Below are 20,701 nucleotides of genomic sequence, written 5' to 3'. Positions count from 1 at the left end.
CAGTTTGAAGCAAAGGGTAGAAGACCAAGAGCCTGCCTTTGCCCCCTCTCCTTCCCCTTCACCCTGCAGTGACCCTTGTAGACGTCAAGAGAATTTAGGCTCCCATGTAAATGAATGTTCTATCCCATAGAATATGAGTCTCCTAGTGAATTTGTACTATCAGTGTGAATTTCTGTATCTGAAACATTTTTATAGTCAACCTTAAAGCAAAGAGACTTTCGTGAAAGATCTCGCCAGGGCTTCTTAAACTGCGGCATGAATATTCCAGGTGTGACAGGTAAAGGAAGGAGATAACAGGACCTACAAGATAAAGGCAGCATCTCTTCAAGATAAAGGCAATATCTCTTCCTGGCACATCTGTTTTACTTGATGTTAAGTATATGCAGTGTTATTTTACATTCAAATAAATACAACAACAAATACAATGTAATATACACAGAATTTTTTAAAGATAAAACACATAATTTCAAAGAAAATTCCAGCTGCCCATAGACAGTTGCTGATAAAACTCCAGACCCTGCACAGAGGTATGTGTTTCATTCATGTCTGCAGTGAGGAGTATTTCAGGGAGAACCCTTGCATTAAGCTAATAGGTTCAGAATTGGGCTTGGAAGTTGGAGATAACATGACTCTTAATCTCTGTTCCAGGAGTTTCTGACCATCTTAAAGTCAGAGGAAATGGCACCTGTCTCCCCTATTTGGCTGCAAAGATAAAAATCAATCCAAGTGATTTTTATTAAATAACTTCAGAGTTCTTGGCATTTCAAAGGACACTATGGGGTAAAGATGTGTAACTGAGTGCACAGTCTGTGTCCTTTAAGAGCCTGCAAACTCATACTGACAACAGAGACAAATCAATGTCTAATCCGAAATGCTTATCAGATGAAGGGGGCCAAGGGAATTGCAGTTTGAAGAGCAAAATGCAATCACAAATTTTCTGTGGAATAAAGTTACTATAGAAATATAAAGAACTGTTTTTATTACTGACAGTAAGCATGTAGCTATCCGCAGTCTAAAGAACACAAGTTTCCTGATAAGACTATTTTTAAAAGATAAACATGAATAAAAACTGGAAAATAATTCTAAAATGCTGATTGACAATGGAGGTAAACCGAGGGTTTATAAGAAGCTAAAAGCTATGCTTTTGAAATTAAAATCCTAAATGCATTATTCTAAGGAAGGTGATAAGCTATTTCCAATCCTCTTTTGGAAAGTATTTGTTTTTAATTTTATTATTATGCAGTCATAGTAATACTTTTTACTTTAAAGAGCTTTTGATAAGAATTATATTATCATATTTTTGTATAGAGTGTTTACAGGGATATTTTGCTGAGTATCCTATAATAAAATAACCAATTTAGTAAATCTGAGACTTATAGGTGATTCTGTCATTTTATTTGATTCCTGTAGATTATCCAGTCACTCAATTTGTTTCTTTTTTCTTTTTCTTTTTTTTCTTTTTTTTATGGATATCCGTTTGTTATCTCTAGCACTGCCACCAAAAGAAATAAAAAATAACTAAAGTCAAGTCAAATTTATCAGCTTTAAGTTTGTGTCTCTTGTAAAATACTCAAGGCTAAAGGCATGGAATAATATAATATCACTACATTTCGTATTATCCATGATATATGAAGGGCTTTGGGATATTCCATTGTATGGTTTGCTACCAGGTCAGTTAATAACAGAAGGTCTGTGGCTTAGGCACATCAGTGCACTCCTAATCACTGAGCTGATTTCAGAAATTCTAATGCTGACTTACAACAACAAATACTACAAAATGTAAGCAAAGGAATTGTCAGGGCTAGGAGAAAAACAGCATGAATAAGAAAATCAACAAGGTCCTGATGAACAGTAGTTAAAAGCATGAGTAAAATGAGGAAAAAAATAAAAAGATAATAAAAAAAATCAACAAATACTCTTAAAAAATACCATGTTTCAGATTATTAAAAGGATGATTTGTGTGTATGCAGGAAATGAGAGAGAATATATTTATTTCTATAATTTATCTCTCTATATATAATTGAGGTGCATGCTATACAATCTAAAGGCACATATAATCATAATCTATGGGCATATATTTTGACAATAAATGGGCTAATTAATAGATGTCACGTTTGTTTATTTTTTAAAATAGAGGACTAAATGTCTGTTATCAGTTGAATTCTCAATTATATCTTCCCCAAAATTTATATATTAAAGTGCTAACCCTGAGTCCTCAGAATGTGACTGCTTTTGGAGACAAAGTCTTTATAAAGGTAATTAAGTTAAAAATAAGGTCATTAATGGGGGCCCTAATCTAAAATGACTGATGTCCTCAAAAGAAGAGTAAATTTGGACACAGACTTCCACTTCTAGATGAAGAATTGTATAGATTATTTAAATAATGTGCCCAGAGCAAATTCAATGGTTAATAGCTGAGCCAGGACTAAAATCAGTTCAGTTATTCTTCCTTCTCCTTTAGGGCTGACTTTGATAAAATTATTTGGCTTCAAAACCACTTTTAGAGACCTTGGGGAATTCTACATAGTGTTCTAAAGGTAACAGAAAATATTCTGAAAAAATATTCTCACTAAATTATTTAGAAATGTTCTGAAAGAACTAAAAAACATAATCATAGCACAACAATTTCATATGAGTGAACATAGAAGTTATGGGGTGAATTGTGTCCCTCTAAACAATTCACATTGAAGTCCTAACCTCCAGTATCTCAGAATGTAATCTTATTTGCTGATAGGTCTTTATGGAGGCTACTAGATTAAAATGGAGTTATTAGGGTGGGCCTTAATGCAACATGACTGGTATTCCAATAAAAAGAGGAAGGGCAGAGGGAAAACTAAGGTAACAACACAGGATAAAGATGGCCTCTGCAAGCCAAGGAGAGAGGCCTGAAACAGGTCTTTCCCTCAGTCCTCAGAAGGAACCAACCCTGCCTACACCTGATCTTGGACTTCTCAGATTCCAGCACTTGAGAAAATAATGTTCTATTGTTTAAATCACCCAGACTGTGGTACTTTGTGATGGCAGTCACAGCAAACTAATATGTTGACATCCTTGCTGAATGGATGGCCACTTCTATAAAAATATGAGCCCAACCATGTTGTAAAACTAGGGCCGGGACTCTTAAAATAGTTTGGTTCCCCTGCAGCACAAGCTAATGAAACTCAATTCTGCATTTTTTATCTATTAATGACAAATTATATAAAACATATCCAGCATTTGATAGAAATACATGTGATAAAATGTCATAAGGAAAATATGATATTGACTTGGCCTGGATAATTATCGAAGCTGGAGTTACCAGACCCAGACGTTTTTCTAATGCTTAGAAAACTTTTTGAAGAATGTACCCAGAAATAATCTCTTTATGAGAATAACTTTCTAGTCAAAGTTCCAGGATGAATCAATTGCAAAGTATATCCATAAGTAACGGAAAGAGTTGGTTTGCTATATTTTGGAAGACATCTGCCAAAAAATAACTTTTTTTTCCAAGTATCAAAAAACATATTTCTGATACTGATAGTAAAAATGGACACTATTATTAGGGCAACTCCTAGATTCTCACACATATATACGTACACACAAATGATATCATCAGAGTATAAGAAGACACATATCTTTTACTGATTTATAGTAGATGAAAATACTTTTATCTTAACAAGGTTCACTTTGAGCCCCAAAATGAACTTGTTAGAATTGCCACCCAAACTAAATCAAGACTTCAAAGAGAGCACAAGATTCAGTTCCAGCTGAAGTGTTGGTAATGCCCATCAGGGAATTTTATACGAATTTGTGCAGTCTTAGGAGTTCTGGAATCAGTATAAAAGTCTAGCATCTTCTGATGTCACTTCATAAATGGCCTTTAATTGTTCCATTAAGTAGAATATTAAAGCTTTCTCTAAAGCAAATCCTGTTTTATCCATCATCGTCCATTAAAAAATCAGAGAGGCTTCTTCTCTAGGAGAAAATAATTCACCAAGTAAAACTGTATAATGATAAAAGTATTAAAGTGGTGGCCAGGTTCCTGGAAGTATGAGAATTTCAGCAAGCTCAACTAACTTATTATGCCTGTTAAATAAAGGCTGTACTTTCTCTTGTAGCATTTTTTTTCAATTCTATGATGCAATATATGTCCAATACAATATCTAGCTCACATATTTTCAAAAATGAAAATATTCTAAAATTTTTAAAGCCCACTAGAATGTAGATGCCCCAGTTTTGCCTTCTTTATCTGTTTTGTTACATTTGACCGTTTGCATTTGTGCATATTACATTAGTAGAACTGAATAGCCATATAAGACAATGTGAGGAAGCACCAATCTGATATAGTGAAATCTTGTTTAATGATTTTTTAACCTTTAATATTCATATTGTGGAAAATAAATTCATATTCTATTTCATTATTTCTTGTGTTAACTCTTCATTATGAATTTGTTATATCAAACAATGTTAGTATGTGGGAAATTTAACATATTTTTTAATACTTAAGAGATTCAAAATACCAAATTATTCATTTGCTATCAACAATATTTTGATAATTCTAAAACAATGCAAATTTCAATTAAATCTTATTTTTTAAAGGATAATGACCAATATAATAATTGAAAAGCAAGGTATTTTTAGTGGACAAAATATATAAAATTCTATGCCTTAGAGATGACCACATAGTAACTTAGTGTGGATACACACACACAGCACATAAAACATATAATCTAGCTAAAAATAAAACTAAAAGTAAGCCACAATATTAAAAAATAAAATGCTAAAGAGAATGAGGGAAAGAAAGAAATAAAGATTTTTATTGTTAAAGTCTGTTGTGTTCATTTCTACTTTTAGTATTTGGACTACTTATATATACTTAAAAACTACAAATTCATGCAAGCAAGATTTAATGAAGCTATCAGCATGGCCACATGTCAAATAAACAAATTATAAAAGAAAAATATGTACAGGAATAAAGCAAAACAGAAAAGAATATTTTAGCACAAATTAAATCTGCATCTAGTGAATGCCATAACAGACAAAATGGGGTGGTTATTGTCCCTGTGCTTCAACTTGGACACAGCTGAGTGCATTGTATGGGCAAGAACCAGAACCTATTAGTAACAAATGTAAGTCCTGTCCAGTAGAGTTATCGCTGTGTTTTTCATTTTACTGTGCAATTTCTGTGTATGTTTTTGTTAACTAGAAGCAGAAGCTGAATATGCCAAAGGATGATTATTATGGTATGCATGAAAAAAAAAAGTAGTGTAGTAAAAATGCTGATTTAACAGATAGAATCTTATTCAATTAAAGTAATTCATAAAGGCCTAGTATGTGAGCAAATAAAATTTTAAACCCTTGAAAGGCTGAATGGCTAAAATACACAAGTACATTTCTAATGAATTCTTAATGAAGAGTACTGTATCCATATTCTGGACTTAGAACACTCAAGTTCAATTTCAAGTTTTCTCATTTTTCCGGTAACTCTGTAAAATCATCTAATCAGTTTTGTGTCTGTTCCCCAATCTATAATTAGGAATAATGATGCTCACCCTGTCTTGTTTACCAAATGGCTATAAGAACATATAACCTTATCCGATCATATTATATCTGAGAAAATGTACTATAAATTGTAATGCAAAATAAAGGGCTATGTAAATTAACTACAGTCAAATCAGTAGGAAGATATTTGGGTGCACATGAGCTTGGAAAAAACTAGTGTCTTTCTGAAAATTCTACCACCACACAAAAAACTGAGGAAGCAATGAAGTTACAGTAGAAAGTGCAGGGCTCTGGAGTCAGGCAATCCCACATTTGAATTCCATTTCAGGTAAATCATTATCTGTGCAGCTGAACGAATCTCAGTTTTGCTCTCTGTAAAATGAGGATAATAGTATTTTCCATTTAGAATTTGCAGACTATTAAATCTGCGGTCCATTCTCAAGAAAGAACTTGTTGCCCCTGCTCCTGGAAGTGCTGTTAGCAGACAGCCTCCAGATGTCAATCCCTTCATAGGTTAGTCTCAGATGCAGAGAATCACCTAGCCCAAAGTCATATCTTGAGTGATCACCATCAAATGACTGACTTACATGTAAATAAAAAAGTTGTGTCTCTTTGAACCAAATTCGGGACAACTCTCAAGGGCCATTCTAGCTCCAGATCTCACTGTGGTGTTGGCTAAGGGTTTCACTGGGACTATACAGCAGTTTGACTTCGCCTTAGGCCCACTCCTGCTTTCTTTCCTCTCTTCTACAGATATTGATTCTAAGGACACCATGCAACAAAAACTCTGTATGCTAAATGCCAAGTTAGAGTCAGCTATAGGAGGAGGTCAAACTCTGACAAAGGATTTGTGATAATATATAGAAAAGATCTAATAACTAATCAGTCAATCAATAAATAAATGAATGCTGCTATGGTTAGCCAAAAACAACTATTTTAATTATATACCACAACGGTCAATAATTAGTGCTGCTACAGAAGCAGAGAAGATACTGGTGTATAATCAGAAGATACTGGTGTATAATCAGAAACAAAGTTTAAGTACAATTAATAAAATAATTCAAGCCCAATATAGATTATAGAGAAGTAGGGCATTGACATGGATAATTTAGGTCAAAATATACTTCCACTTAAAATGCCTACATAATTAAAGCAAGATGTTTTCTTGGATAGTTATGAATTATCTCATGTTTTCATTTGTTTTTAAATTGTAAATATAATTTAAAATGGCAAACTGTGATGGAATAATTCATTGGGTTCTCCAATGGTCATTTCTAGACAGGGGTCTTTATTTCACAGTGAGTTGATTATGCTTTAGTAACAAAATGCCTAAGGAAAATTAGTGAGTAAAGATTTAAAAAAAATGACACATGGAGACTTGACAAAATAGACTCGAGTTGATACTTAATAATTTCTGAAATGTTAACACAACATCTTACTACAAAAACAAGAGAAGAATTGATAGGTGCTATCAAGTACAGCAGGAATAATTTAGAATTCTCATGTACACTTATTTTATCCTATAAATCACAGTTATTTCTTTAAATAGTTCTAATATCTACATACAAATTTCTATTTTATTTCTTTCTTCAGTCTAATTTAGAGTCTATGTCAAAAAATTTCTTATATACAAAAGTTACGTATATCATAATTTATAGGCCACTGAGAGATTTTCAAGGATAATTCATAAGCAATTTCATTCCCTCTCCCATATTCAATAAGATTTAATGTCACTGTTTCCTATCATATTTATAGCACTTATCGCAATCGGTAATTACATATTAGTTTTATGCCATTTGGTAAATGTTGGTCTCTACACTGTACTGTAAACTTCATAAAAGTACAAATCCTGCTGGTTTTGATTACAGTGTATTCTCAAAACTTGGCATGACAGTGTACCAAGTAGAGGCAAAATAATTATTTTTGAATGTTTGAGGAAAAGTCAGAAAGGAGGCGCTCACATTGTAACTCAGTTAAAATTATTTCCTGAATAATTGAGAATTCACTTTGCACATAATAAAGATCAATATATATTATGATGTATTTTTAATTTATTTTTTATGGTGACATTGGTTAACGAAATCCAATAAGTTTCAGCTGTACATTTTAAAAATTAATTAATTAATTAACTAATTTATTAATTAATTAGAAAAAGAATTAGTTGGTCAGTAGCTGAAGAGATTGGAAAAGAATAATGATCTAAATGAGGCCACTGGATCTGATAATTAGAAGGTTATAGAGTAGTCTCTGTTGAGTGTGTAGAGACAGAGCACCGATTGGGTTCACAGCCTCATCAGCATAGAATTAGGTACAGGAATAAATATTTTACTCAGGGTTACATGAAAGTATATTTTCTAAATAATATATAGTTTATGTCTGCTTTTCAACCATAACAATTTTTAAATAAAACTATCTGTCTAAAATGTCAAAAAAAAATTTAATAAAATAAAATATATATTATTGGTGTGGATATAGACTTTGATATTGAAAGCTTCCAAGAAAAATGTTAAGAAAAGTAGTATCTCATCTTTAAAAACATTAATTGAAATCATTTTAAATGTGGGTAAAAAATATTTTCTGATTAAATTATTAATTAGTGGCAAAGACAGGAGTTTATAAAATTCATTTCAGCATTAATTTCTGAAACACCAATCGTAAACCATTAACCAAATTAGAGATGTCAGTGTATAGGTACAGCTCTTTGGATAGCCCCTTAAAGCCATCTTTAGAAGAAACTCATTAAAAATACCCTTCGAACATGATAATTCTAAAAATTAATTAATGTAATATATCATATCAATAGGATAATAAACCAAAATTATATGATCATGTAAATACACATAGAAACTATATTTGACAGAATCCAACACCCTTTTATGAAAAATGATCAAAATATAAGAAATGAGTACAAAGAAACTTCTTCAACCTGGCAAAGTGCTTTTATGAATAAAACACAGCTAATATCATACTTAATGGTAAAAAACTAATGCTTTCCTCCTACAATCAGGAACAAGACAAGATATCCACTCTTTCTACTTTTATTCAACATTGTGGTAGAAGTACTGGGCACAGCAATTAGACAAGAAAAAGAATGTGTCTACATAGGAAAGGAAGAAATAAAACTAATTCTATTTGCAGAAAATCCTATGGAATCCACTAAAAAACTATTAGAACTAATAAACCAACTCAGCAAGATGACAGACTACAAGATCAACTATACAAAAATCAATTATATCTCTATCCACTAACGATTAACTTTGTGAAAATGAAATGAAAGAAAATATTCCATTTAAAAGCAAAAAAGATAAAATAGTCATAAATGAATTTAACAAAAGAAATGGAAGTCTTATGCACTGAACACTACAAAACATTGTTGAGATAACTTTAAAAAGTTATAAATAAATAGAAATACATACCGTGTTCCCTGATCATGTATTAATATTGTTAAGATGGCAATGCTACTCAAATTGATCTAGTGATTCAAAGTAATCTTTATAAAAATATCAGTTGCTTTTGCAGAAATCAACAATATGATCCTAAAATTTATATGGAAAATTAACAGACCCAGAATAGCCAAAACAATTTTGAAGTGAAAGAACAAGTTTTTAGGACTCACATTTCCCAATTTCAAAAGCTATTACAATGCTACAATAATCAATACTGTCTACTATTGGCATAAAGATCAATAGAAACGACTTGAGTCCAGAAAGAATCCATACATTTATAATCAATTGATTTTTTATGAGGGTGCTAAGACAATTCAATAGAGGAAAAAAATAGTCTTTTCAACAAATTGTGCTGGAACAAGTGGATATCCACATGCAAAGAAATGAAGTTGAAACCCTACCTCACAGAATTACACAAAAATTATCTCATTATGGATTATAGAACTAACTGTAAGAGATAAACTATACAATTCTTATAAGAAAACGAGAGAAAATCTTCACATTCTTGGATTAGTCAATGTTTTTATATACATAACACCAAAAGCAAAGTGGTAAAAAATTATTATTTCAAAATTAAAACTTTTTTGTGCTACAAACAATACCATGAAGCAAGTGAAAAGACAACCCATGAAAATGAAAAAAAAAAATTGCAAATTATATATCAGAGAAGGAATATATTAGTCTTCTAGAACTGCTACAACAAAATACCACGGAGTGAGTGACTTAAACAACAGAAACTTATTTCTCACAGTTCTAGGAGCCCAAGATGAAGGTGTCAGCATAGTTGCTTTTTCTTGAGGTCTCTCTCCGTGGCCTTCCCACTTTCTTTCTGTGTCCTCATACCGCTCACCCTTCCTTGATGAGTGAGAGTGGTGAGAGAGAATAAAAAAGCAAGCATCCCTGATGACTCTCCTTTTCTTGTAAGGACACAAGTCATAAGATTAGGGCCCATCCATATGATCTCATTTAACCCTAATTACCTATTTGAGGTGTACTGGGGGTTCCAACTTCAATATACGAATTTTGGAGGGAGACACAATTCAGTCTTTAACAAAGGACTTGTATGCAGAATATACAAAGAACTCTTACAATGCAATAATAAAAATACAACCCAATTTTAAAAATAGACGAAAGATCTGAATAGGAATTTATCAAACGAAGGTATACAAATGATCAATAAACAGGTAAAGAAAAACGTTTGATGTCATTAGTTTTTGGGAAAACGCAAGTCAAAATCACTATGAGATATCTAATTTAACATCCTTCATTTACATTAATTTAAATCCAATAGTGGAAAACACAATTGGGATTCTTCTTTTCAGTAGCTTAAAAATGAATAAATTTTTTTCATGTTAGGAAAATGTCAAAATAAAATTTATTGTCAACTGAAAGTTCTCCCTGTTAAACATTTAATAAAACACTGTCTGATTTCCTTAAGAATCTTATATTTAGCCATTTTAGTTGCAATCTCAAATAAAATTTAATGTTACTAACTAAAAAATAATCACTATAAGATATCACCTCATACTCACTAGGATGGCTATAATAAACAAATGTACAATGACAAGTATAAGAGAATGTGGAGAAATTAGAACCCTCATACATTGCTAATGGATATCTAAAATATTACAACAATTTTTTAAAACAATTTTCCAGCTCCTTAAAACATTAAACATAGAATTATTATATGACCCAAGAATTCTAGATATATACTTAGGAGAAATAAAATATATATATGCCCAAAAATCTGCACACAAATTTCATATGTCCACACAAAATCTGTACATGAGTGGTCATAATAGTTAAAAAGAGAAAACCTTTCAAATGCCTATCTTCTGATGAATGGATAAATAAAATGCGGTATATCTATATTTACCAATAATAAAAAAAATATTGAAGTACTAGTATATTCCACAACATAAATGAAATTTGACAAAATTATGCTAAATTAAAGAAACCAGTCACAAAAAAAATCAATATTGTTTGATAACATTTATATTAAATGTCCAGAATTAGCACATTTATAGAAAAAGAAAGTAGATTAGTAGTTTCCTAGGACTAGGATTGGGGGAGGGAGATGCAGTGTCTGGGAGATTGGGGAATGGTTACTCACACTTGTAAGATTTCCTTTTGGGAGAATGAATATGATAAATTAGTTTGTGATGATGATTGTATAATCCCATGAATTTACTAAAAATCAGAATTGTACACTTTACATGGTGCAATGTGTGATATGTGCACTATATCCCAATAAAGCAAGACAATATATTTTCATTTATAGCAAATCATTTTCTACATCACTTAGGCGGCTTTTCAATAACTATTATTACTCTACTTATGAAGAAGTAACAAATATTAAAAAACAGTGTAGGAAAGCAGTGAAGGAAAACTAACACTTCTTCAACTAAGGTATATTTTAGTTGCTTTTTCAAATGTTAAGTGGTTATCCCCTATTTAACACTATTTCTAAGCTATTTACAATTTATTTGAAGGTTTAATCACTCAATATCTCGTTCAATTTTTATAATACTCTCATTCTATTTTCACAGAGACATTATAGAGCAATCGGAGAGCCATTTGCTTTTGTTTTCAACTTTTAACTTAAAAGAACCTCCTATTTCCTAAAGTAAATTCTATTCCTTGGGTTCTAAGTGCTAAATAATTACAAATGATACCCGTAAGAATACTGTAAATTTTGGTCTCCTTTCTGTAAACAATTTTAGTTCCAAGACACTTCACAAAGTCTCATTATTGGATGGATTTCTACAAGTCATTGCCTATTTCCCCAACTGACCACATAGTATTTAATTAACAGAATAATTTTTTTAAAGTGCTGTCTAGATAAGAATCTAAATCTAGAAATGCTAACTTCTCTATAGCTGTCCAACACTTCAGCGTGATTCCATATTTTATAAACATTCTGCCACTACCTTTGTGAGACAACTCCCAAGAACGAAAGAAAAAAAAAAAAGACAGGGAGAGAGTGGTGAAATCATCTCATGGATACCCCATGCATAGTTATTTTTTCTCCAGGTTGTCCCTCACTGAATCTATTTGTCATCAAATAGTAAATATATTTTAAAGTCTTAAAACATCAAGTTTTTCCACATAATTCACTTTGAAAAATATAAAAATGAATGTACAACTACTAAAAACTGGGCTTCTTGCTACTCTGGAGCTTGGACTTCTCATATTCTCACTAGTTGCTCAGCAACTATAATGGTATTAGATCGTTTACATTAGATGCTAGATACTGCCAAGCTTTATTATTCTTCCTTATATAAAAAATTTATTGTTAAACTAAATAATTTCTTTGAGGATAAAGATAGTATCATATTGAATCTGAATGGGTTCGAGTGTATCTTTCAACCTGCAAAATTCAAATCATTTCTATGCACCTATAAAAGCATCCAGCTAGACTATGTATTCTTATGTCTTATGTGGTAAGATTTGAAAAAACTCAGGACTAACATAAATTCTTTTTCAAAACAACTAAACAGTCTTAGTCAATATAGTTATTTAAATTATGCTCTCTTTATGACAAAACTAGCCACAGAAATAAATTCATTATAAAACAAACAATTTTCAGTAATACTTAGAATTTATTTATTTTTGTTTTGTTTTGTAATTGGGGAAAGGACTAGCTACACATATTGGGATAACACTGTACAAAACAAACAACAATTCTGGATGACTTAATCAAGAAACACCATATGACTTACTACTACTCAGAACTATAAATGGACAAATGATTTGACCATAGCTTTGGTGGTTATTTGTCTTATTAACAGAGTTTCTCAAGTATCTATCAAGATGTCCACCCTATATTATTGCCTAGTATACAACTCTTTTCAGAATCAAAATGAATAGTCAACAGAATATATTGTAAAAACATATTGTTAAATTACCTGAAGTAACGCAATTTTGGTTAGAGGTTATTCACCGTGACTATTTTCTAACTAGCATGTGTTAAAAATTCAAAGTCATTTAAATTCAGTTTTCATATATGAAGACCAATAGAGAAAATATACTTTAAAAAACCCATAAATTATCATATAATGCATGTGATTATTATGATAAATCATTTTATATCAATACAAATACATTATTATATAGGAGAAAATAATATAATAAGAAAAAACAAACTGAAATATGTCTATTTTTTTAGGAACTTATATCCATCGTGATGCACTAAGTATTTATGCACTTAAGGAAACTGTTATCCTTATAAACATCTTATAAGTACAGTGGTTCCACTGACTCAAAATGAACCTTTACATATCAATGCTACTGACACATTTTGTAAAAAAAAAAAAAAAAAATGATCTTTATCTTGCATAAACTAATCCAAAACTCTGCTAGGTTAAAAAAAATGCACTGGCAAACCCTTTAAACTGGCAATGGAAGATAGTTATACTCTAGATAGAGAGGACTTATTTTAAGAAGGACAATTTAAAATGAATATCCTATCTATGCTTGTTGCTATCCCCTAGGAGTGCTGAATCCAGAGTTAGTAATACCTTACTCTTAATACTGTCAGATTTTTATTCAATTTTGAAATTTTAGCTGTTTATTTTTCCAAGAAAAATGAGTTACATATAAAAGATAATTGTTTTAAGGCATCTAATAAAGCTATAATACAATACAATGCCTGTTTCTCCCTGTTCCCTGCCTGTTTCCAACATAATGAAAGATCCCGAAATTTGGGGGAAACTTAAAATTGTACAAGGGATGGAGCTAGCTTTCTTTTTTAAAAAAAGATAAGAAGGGACAAAAAAAAATGTTATGAAAGAGTGTTAAGAGTCAAACCAAGTGCAGGTCATCTGCTATGTTAGACAGCTTACCTTTAAGTATATATTTCAAAATGGGGCCAGAGGACAGTGTGGAATGGGGCTATACTGTCTCCACCATACTAGTCTGGATAAAAAGGGATTGAACAAATAGCTAGATAGATAATTGAGAGAGAAGACGGTTCATCCATCATCAGTCTAAGCAACAGAAAAAAGTGAAGAAACATAATTCTTAGCCTTACACATTCATGTAGTATTTGGGCCTGGAAACACAACAGAATTTGAGGGAGAACGTTTTTAAATGTTACAAAGAATAAAATTTTGGAAGAAGTGGCTCTAACACTGCCTATGAGCTCAGGAGTTTTAAAAACTCATGCAATTAATGTATGTGGATTCTGTCAGCTTTTCTAAAGTAGATGCTCTTTTGATGGTCTCTGTCCAAGACTTCTCAATGTCAAAATCTTTGGAAAGAAAACAACCCCCATTCTCCAAATGGAGTAAGAGAAGAGTCGAGAGAACAATCTGAACCTGCTTAGGGATTTTTGTCTAAGTTTCTCTTCATCACTGCTATTTATTTTTGTATCATTCAGAGTCCTTGAAGACAGTATGGGCAAAGGAGTTATTTCACAGTTTAATTAACAGATAAGATAAAGAAGTATGGTCAGAGCAAAGTAAATCAACAGAGAATGGTGAAGCATCCTAGATCTAGCAGCAGTAGGAAGCTGTTATAACACCTAACAAGACAAGAAGACGGAGCAGTGTTACAGGAACTTAGACCTATAACTTGAGCAATGGAATTAGAAAGAATATGTAGTGGATTGAGGGGTAGAAGTAGAGACTTCTCTTTCTAGATCAATCAGGTTTATAAAAGTGAAAGAGAAACAATAATTACAATAAGAAAAATGTCTTTTAAATGAATCATCGTGTTATCAAGCTGTTTATTTGATGTGCCGATATGGTAATTAATAATTTCTTCAGATATTCGCTTACCCGTAGAATAATATGTTCCTAGTTCCATTAGTATTTCATTTGTATGTATATCAAAAGCTTGTGCTATGGCAAGAACTGTTTTACTTAAATGATGGACAGATCTATGTCCTCTTACGTGTATAATACATATCTTTTATGAATATTTAGAAAAATATAACACTAAATATGGATCTTTTAGGGAACTGAACATTAAGCTTGGGTTTAAGCACACTTATGCAAGCTCCACAAAGGGCAAGAATCTTTGTTCTATTCACTGAAGCATCTTGTCCCTAGCCCAGTACCAGGCACACAGGAGGTATTCAATAAATACTTGTTGAATGAAATACAAATGGTGTCTATTCTGCTGTCTATATTTCTGTAGTAGCCCATATCATTTCCATTATTTTCTTTTTACTTCAGATACTGCTTTCAAACCAGATAAGGCTTCACTGTTTGCTGTTTATTACCCAGTATTCTCATGATCATTCACTGTACCACTGTCTAATTTCAACATCAGTATAAAATGAAAGTTTTCTACCAATGTTTATTTTGTCTCTTACATACAATGGATTGCTGAACCATCAATTTCTACTCTTTAACATGATTCTTATTTGTTCTCTCTCACGTTCTCTCGCCCCAAAGTCTTTACCACAAACCTCAATTAATTGCCTTTTAGACAACTGAAATTTTCTTTATATTAAGTTCCTATGCAACTTCTAAGTTATTTTTTATAACTTCCAAAATTATTTTAGATTTCCTTCATTATGATGCTTTGTTTTGCAATGACTTATATTATAAATTCCTAAATATTACATTCAAATTATTTGAGTAGCTACTTATAAAGATGTGCTAACTAAACACCTGATTAAGCTAGTCCTGGGTAAACAGAATACTTTTAGGACTGGATAAAAACAAATAGAAAGAATTATAAGCCTTATTTTAATTTTTATAAAACATGTAAATTAGATACAAGCTATATGAAAATAGTAGGACTGCATTACTTATGGCTTGATCTTGGGATTTTTTTGTTTGTTTGCTTGCTTGTCTTTACTTTTACTGATTTGATTAATAATAGATTTATACAATTTTCTGATTATTCAATGGATATAAGTATTGACAACTGGCAAGTAAATATCATATTCATATGAACATAAATATTTTAATAAGGAAGAATGCTGTTTGAAAAATAAACTCATTTACTTTTAAGAGTTAGCTCATGCAATCTTAATTCCCCTTCATTTAATCATAAACAAGTTAATGTTAATTTTGATCCCCAGATAACTGTGATAGTTTTTTGTTTTTGTTTCAGGAACATTTGTTAACATTTGCAAGGCCAGGAGCAGCCCTCAGCCTCACCCTGTTCTCTTCCCACACCCTACTCCATCAGGAAAAAAACAGAAGCCTGGTACATGCCTGGAGAGAACAAGCTGCATCTTAGCCTTATCTGTTCCTCCTTGCACTTGCCCCGCCCTCCCAAGACAAATACTGAAAGGATCCTGAGCAGGGCCAGGAAGCATGATAGGAGTATAATTGGGGCAGAAAATTTCTGGCTCCCTGGTACCAACAGTATAGTCTTTAGAGTGGGGGGTCAGGGGAGGAAGACAGACACAAGCCCCAGTTGAGCATTTCCCTTTGGAAAGAGTGTAGTGGAAGGATGGCCAGAGAAGGGTCTGGGAAGAAGGTAGCTCAAGACAGGGTCCTGGTTATCCAAGTCTAAGTGAGGGTCTGGGATGTGTATCAACTGCATTTTATCAGAATTTTTCATGGAAAGGGTCCAAAATACTACAATAAAACAAAACAAAAACACTCAGAAAACAAGTTTTTTATCTCATGCAGGCAATTTTCTGAGATGCAGCGGCTGTAGAAACTCCTGTTTCAACAATCATTGCTTTTGAAACTACCTTTTCCTGCACTGCCCTTAATTACTCCAAAACTAATGAATCCTAAAGTCAAACTCCAACACTCACAATGTGAGTTAAAATATACTTTATATTTTCCTATATGGTATTTTTGTTTCTATGTACACTGTATTTCATCAATGTCTATCAGAGAGCATATGCTAGGTAAATACAAAACTGCGATAAATAATAATAAAACTGAAAACATTTCCTTGATTCTAAATAAGTTGTCAACATTATTTGGACTATCTGTTAAGTATACATTATTACATTAGGATATTAATAATTTACAAATTATTTTTCTTCATACTGATATATTTCAATAAAACACAAGATGACCTTTCTTGCACATTTTTGACAATTACTGTTTGTACTATCCTACATAATGGAGAACAGGGAAAGAAATCAAGTCAGGTGAAGTTTGTCATATTGGCTTCACTCAAATTATCAATTTTATAATAAGCTGTAGCATCAATATTAGGAACAGAACAAATAAGGATATTTTCATGATCTTGACTCTTTCCAAGGCTACACTCTCTAGCAGAAAACTGGGGCCCAAGGCTTTATGACTGCCAGAACATTCTACTTGGCTTCCTGCAGGAACATACAAAAGTGTCAGACAGCTTCCTTGCTTGAGTACACTGAAAGAGAGTAGTCTCTAGTTTTGGGGGCATGTCAAGTATCCCCTTTTTGCTCAAGACTGACTCATGCTGCTAAGGAGACATGTCAGAGGTTACACTCTGTGTGACAAGATACCCTCGGCCCATAATACTCCATCTGAGGCCTCCCAAATCAGTCCTGGTGGCCAGCATTTCACAGCAGGACTTTTGTGACAGCTGATCTCAGAGGTTGTATCTCTACCTTTGCTCAGCTTCCACACTGTTTCTTACTGGCATCTTTCAGCAACAGATTCCATGGTTTACTTTGCTTAGCAGTTGTTATTTTTGGTGTTCCCTGCTGTTGCTATAATACTGGCTACTGGGGGAAAGCAGTTTTCTAAAGCCATCTCTATGGCTTTAATCTACGTCTTACATTTCAGGTCTTGCTCACAGCCTTAAATACTGGTCTCAAAACATCTTCTAGGTGTTTTTGTTTTATTTTGTTTTGTTTAATCATTAATGAGTTCTCTGTTAATCCTCAGAACCATTTCTAGGAGGCATTTCACAACATTGTTCTCGGTGAGAGCTATAGATATAGTTAGGATGCTTCACAGCTTTCTCAAATAATTGTATTTTAAAATAATTTACTTAACATCTTTGTTAAGTCACAATTAGGCAGGCTGACTCAGTAATACTTTGCAGAGTCGGTTGACTCTCTCTTCCCTCCTCACTCAACTCTAGCCACCGTCTGGTGACTTAACATTCCTTGACAGTATAATCGGACCCAAAGGTAGCAACTACAGCAATCCCTAGGAGCCACCAAAGCAATATTATAAGCTGTCCTCTTTTCCAGTCCTGGTGTTCTGTTCATGTATTGTTGGCCACCAGATGGAAGAAATGAAGCAACACGGGTTAATGAAAACAGTGTTTTTACAATAACAATGACGCAGTAGTAGAAGACACAATAAGTCTCCAGTACCCAAAAAGATATGAATTGTACAGGCTCTTCGTAATCTCTACCTAAGTCCTAGTTCACTTTTTTAGGAGCTTTTCTGTTCCCTATTACACAAACCTCTCAAACTCTTCCCAAAGACGGGTTTAAGAAAAGCCTGGTTTCTTTCCACCTAATTACTGTTTTTAATTTTGGTTTTGACTTTTCGCATTAGAATATCCTAAACTTGAAGAGGGGCCCCCATAATCTGGGTACCCAGGAATGATACCGATGCAGGATAGTCTCCATTGCATCCGCTGTTCAACTTTGTAGAACTCTGTATTGGGTTCACCTCCATTTCATAATATTAAAAATGTAAGCACTCTACAGGCCTTTTCCTAATTCCCATGCCTTTGTCTGTTCTCTAATAAAATAGATTTAGGTGATGAATATCACCCAATAATGTCACCATTCACAGTACTTTGCTGCTGTATTTTGCTGGATCTAAGATTCCAAATTCCAATGAGGCTCCTCTGGCTAAAGTCAAGCTTTTAGAATTTCTAATTGTTTTTTCTCCCTCAGAAAGTTAAAAAAAAAAAATGCCTATCAGTCTTTCATGATAGGGCCAGAACTCATATTCAAAGAACTTAGCAAAAGACACAGTTATCTCTTTTTTGGTCTGCCCTAGAGAGCAATAAAGACATTTATCTATACGGTTCTATCCTCTATCTATTTATCTATTATCTAAGCTTCATATCACAAATACTCTAAAAATGATTTTGAACTACTGATTTGTTTATTAAGCAAGTAAATCTACCTCTTATTTTCTGATTGAGGTAGGGACAAATACTTTAGAAGCTGTCAAGTATCCCCTTTTTGCTCAAGACTGACTCATGCTGCTAAGGAGACATGTCAGAGGTTACATGTTTGAGAAAGCACACAAAGTTTGAGAAAGCACACGAAGTTTCAGCTTATAGTAAAAAATTGACATTCAAGTTTATCACTAATATTATAAAAACTCAGAAAGATTTATTCCCTGTTTATCTTTAATATATTTCTGTGCTGACTGGGTTTAAAAAGTATATTTAAGCCCTATTCCAAAGATAAGATGAATATTAATAACTATAGTTGTCCAACAATGCTTAGTGTGTAATTTTGTTCCATGAGCTGCTTCTGCACTACCTGAGCTGAGAAGGGGCAAATACACATCTTAAATTATTTAGTTTTTGCCAATTTTCTAATATAATTTATCTGTTCATTTATAGTGATCATCTTTTTATGCAGAATATGAGTCTGCTTCTAATGCTACACACTTGTTCCTATAGCAATCCTTTTCTTCTATTAATGTGTACATTGACTTCCTTTCTATGTTTTAGACTGCCTTCTCAGACAATTGTGTTCATGGAAATCTATGATAAATCACTTTTCTCTACGGTGTTGTCTAAAGTTAATGTTTAATGATTCTTAAAACTGTAGATGCAATATCCCTCTGCTTTGCTGTTTATTTCACCCATTCTTCATTTATCACCAGAAATAATACACATTTCTCCAAATCAAATTAGCAGTTGAAGGAAATCAGATTGATCATAGATAAACCTAGATAAGCAGAGTTCTTTAATACAGTCTTTAATATATTCCAAGGCTTTGAAAGCTTTAGGTACTTAGAATACAGTGTGCTGTGATTGTGTCCTGCAAATTACTGAGCTAACCCTTTCCCCCTCTCCCAGTTAATATTTACCAATTCACAGTTCTTTCCAAGTCTACAGGTTCCCTTATGTTTTCAATTTTTGGGGAGGGAGGTGGGAGTGAGGATCAACTCTTATCTGCTATGTCTTTTCTCATAAATACACAACAGTAACTCTTTTAGTGGATATTATGAGGTCCTACCTTATTTCATAGTGCTTTGTCTTCTGGGATTCTTCAAAATACTATCAAATCTGCAATATTTCTTAATGTTTACTGAGTTCAGAGTACATTAACACAGATACATAGACACACACACAGCCACATACACACACACATTAACACCTTGTTTCCTGCCTCAGTAATTTACTTGTAAATATATTCTACATGAGGCCATAAACAATAGAAGAGTTAAATACTATACAAGGCAACAATCCAAGAAAAAACATTGCGAGGTAGTGCATGATTAATTGCTTGAACAAGGGTATAGACAATAAGGTTCATGGCAAACAAGGAACTAATCATTTGGCAATTCTGAGTTAAAGAATTATTCTCAAGTTGAATAAAGAAATTTCTGCCTGGGCATAAAGAATTTATCACATTTTGTCTAGTTAATAAGGAGATTTCAGTGAAACCTGTCATTCTCTCCTAGGAGACCTTCAATATATTGAACCCACAAACATTTGCTAAAATTGCTCAATGACTTCAATTTTGATGCTTTATTCCCCTTTCGACAAACTTCCAATATGACTCTAAGTTTACTATCACATCTTTAATACATTTGTTCTACAAAAGTTTACATCATTCCATTCGGCACTATGCTAACTCTCGGGGTACGTGGTCTATAGTAATCAGATTTTAGATGACTCTGTTTAAGTTAAAATGGTTTGTGAAACAAAACATA

General features: G+C 32.6%; 1 protein-coding gene across 2 annotated transcripts in view; it reads right to left on the bottom strand.

The window, feature by feature from the left end:
- NAALADL2 (N-acetylated alpha-linked acidic dipeptidase like 2) overlaps positions 1-20,701 on the bottom strand; it is a 1,088,713-nt gene that overhangs the window by 813,064 nt on the left and 254,948 nt on the right. The gene's annotated exons all lie outside the window — the stretch shown is intronic.

The sequence above is a fragment of the Pteropus medius genome, unplaced genomic scaffold (genome assembly GCF_902729225.1).
Source record: "Pteropus medius unplaced genomic scaffold, Ma_sr-lr_union100, whole genome shotgun sequence".
Classification (NCBI taxonomy): domain Eukaryota; kingdom Metazoa; phylum Chordata; class Mammalia; order Chiroptera; family Pteropodidae; genus Pteropus; species Pteropus medius.
This window is presented reverse-complemented; position numbering and strand designations above follow the sequence as displayed.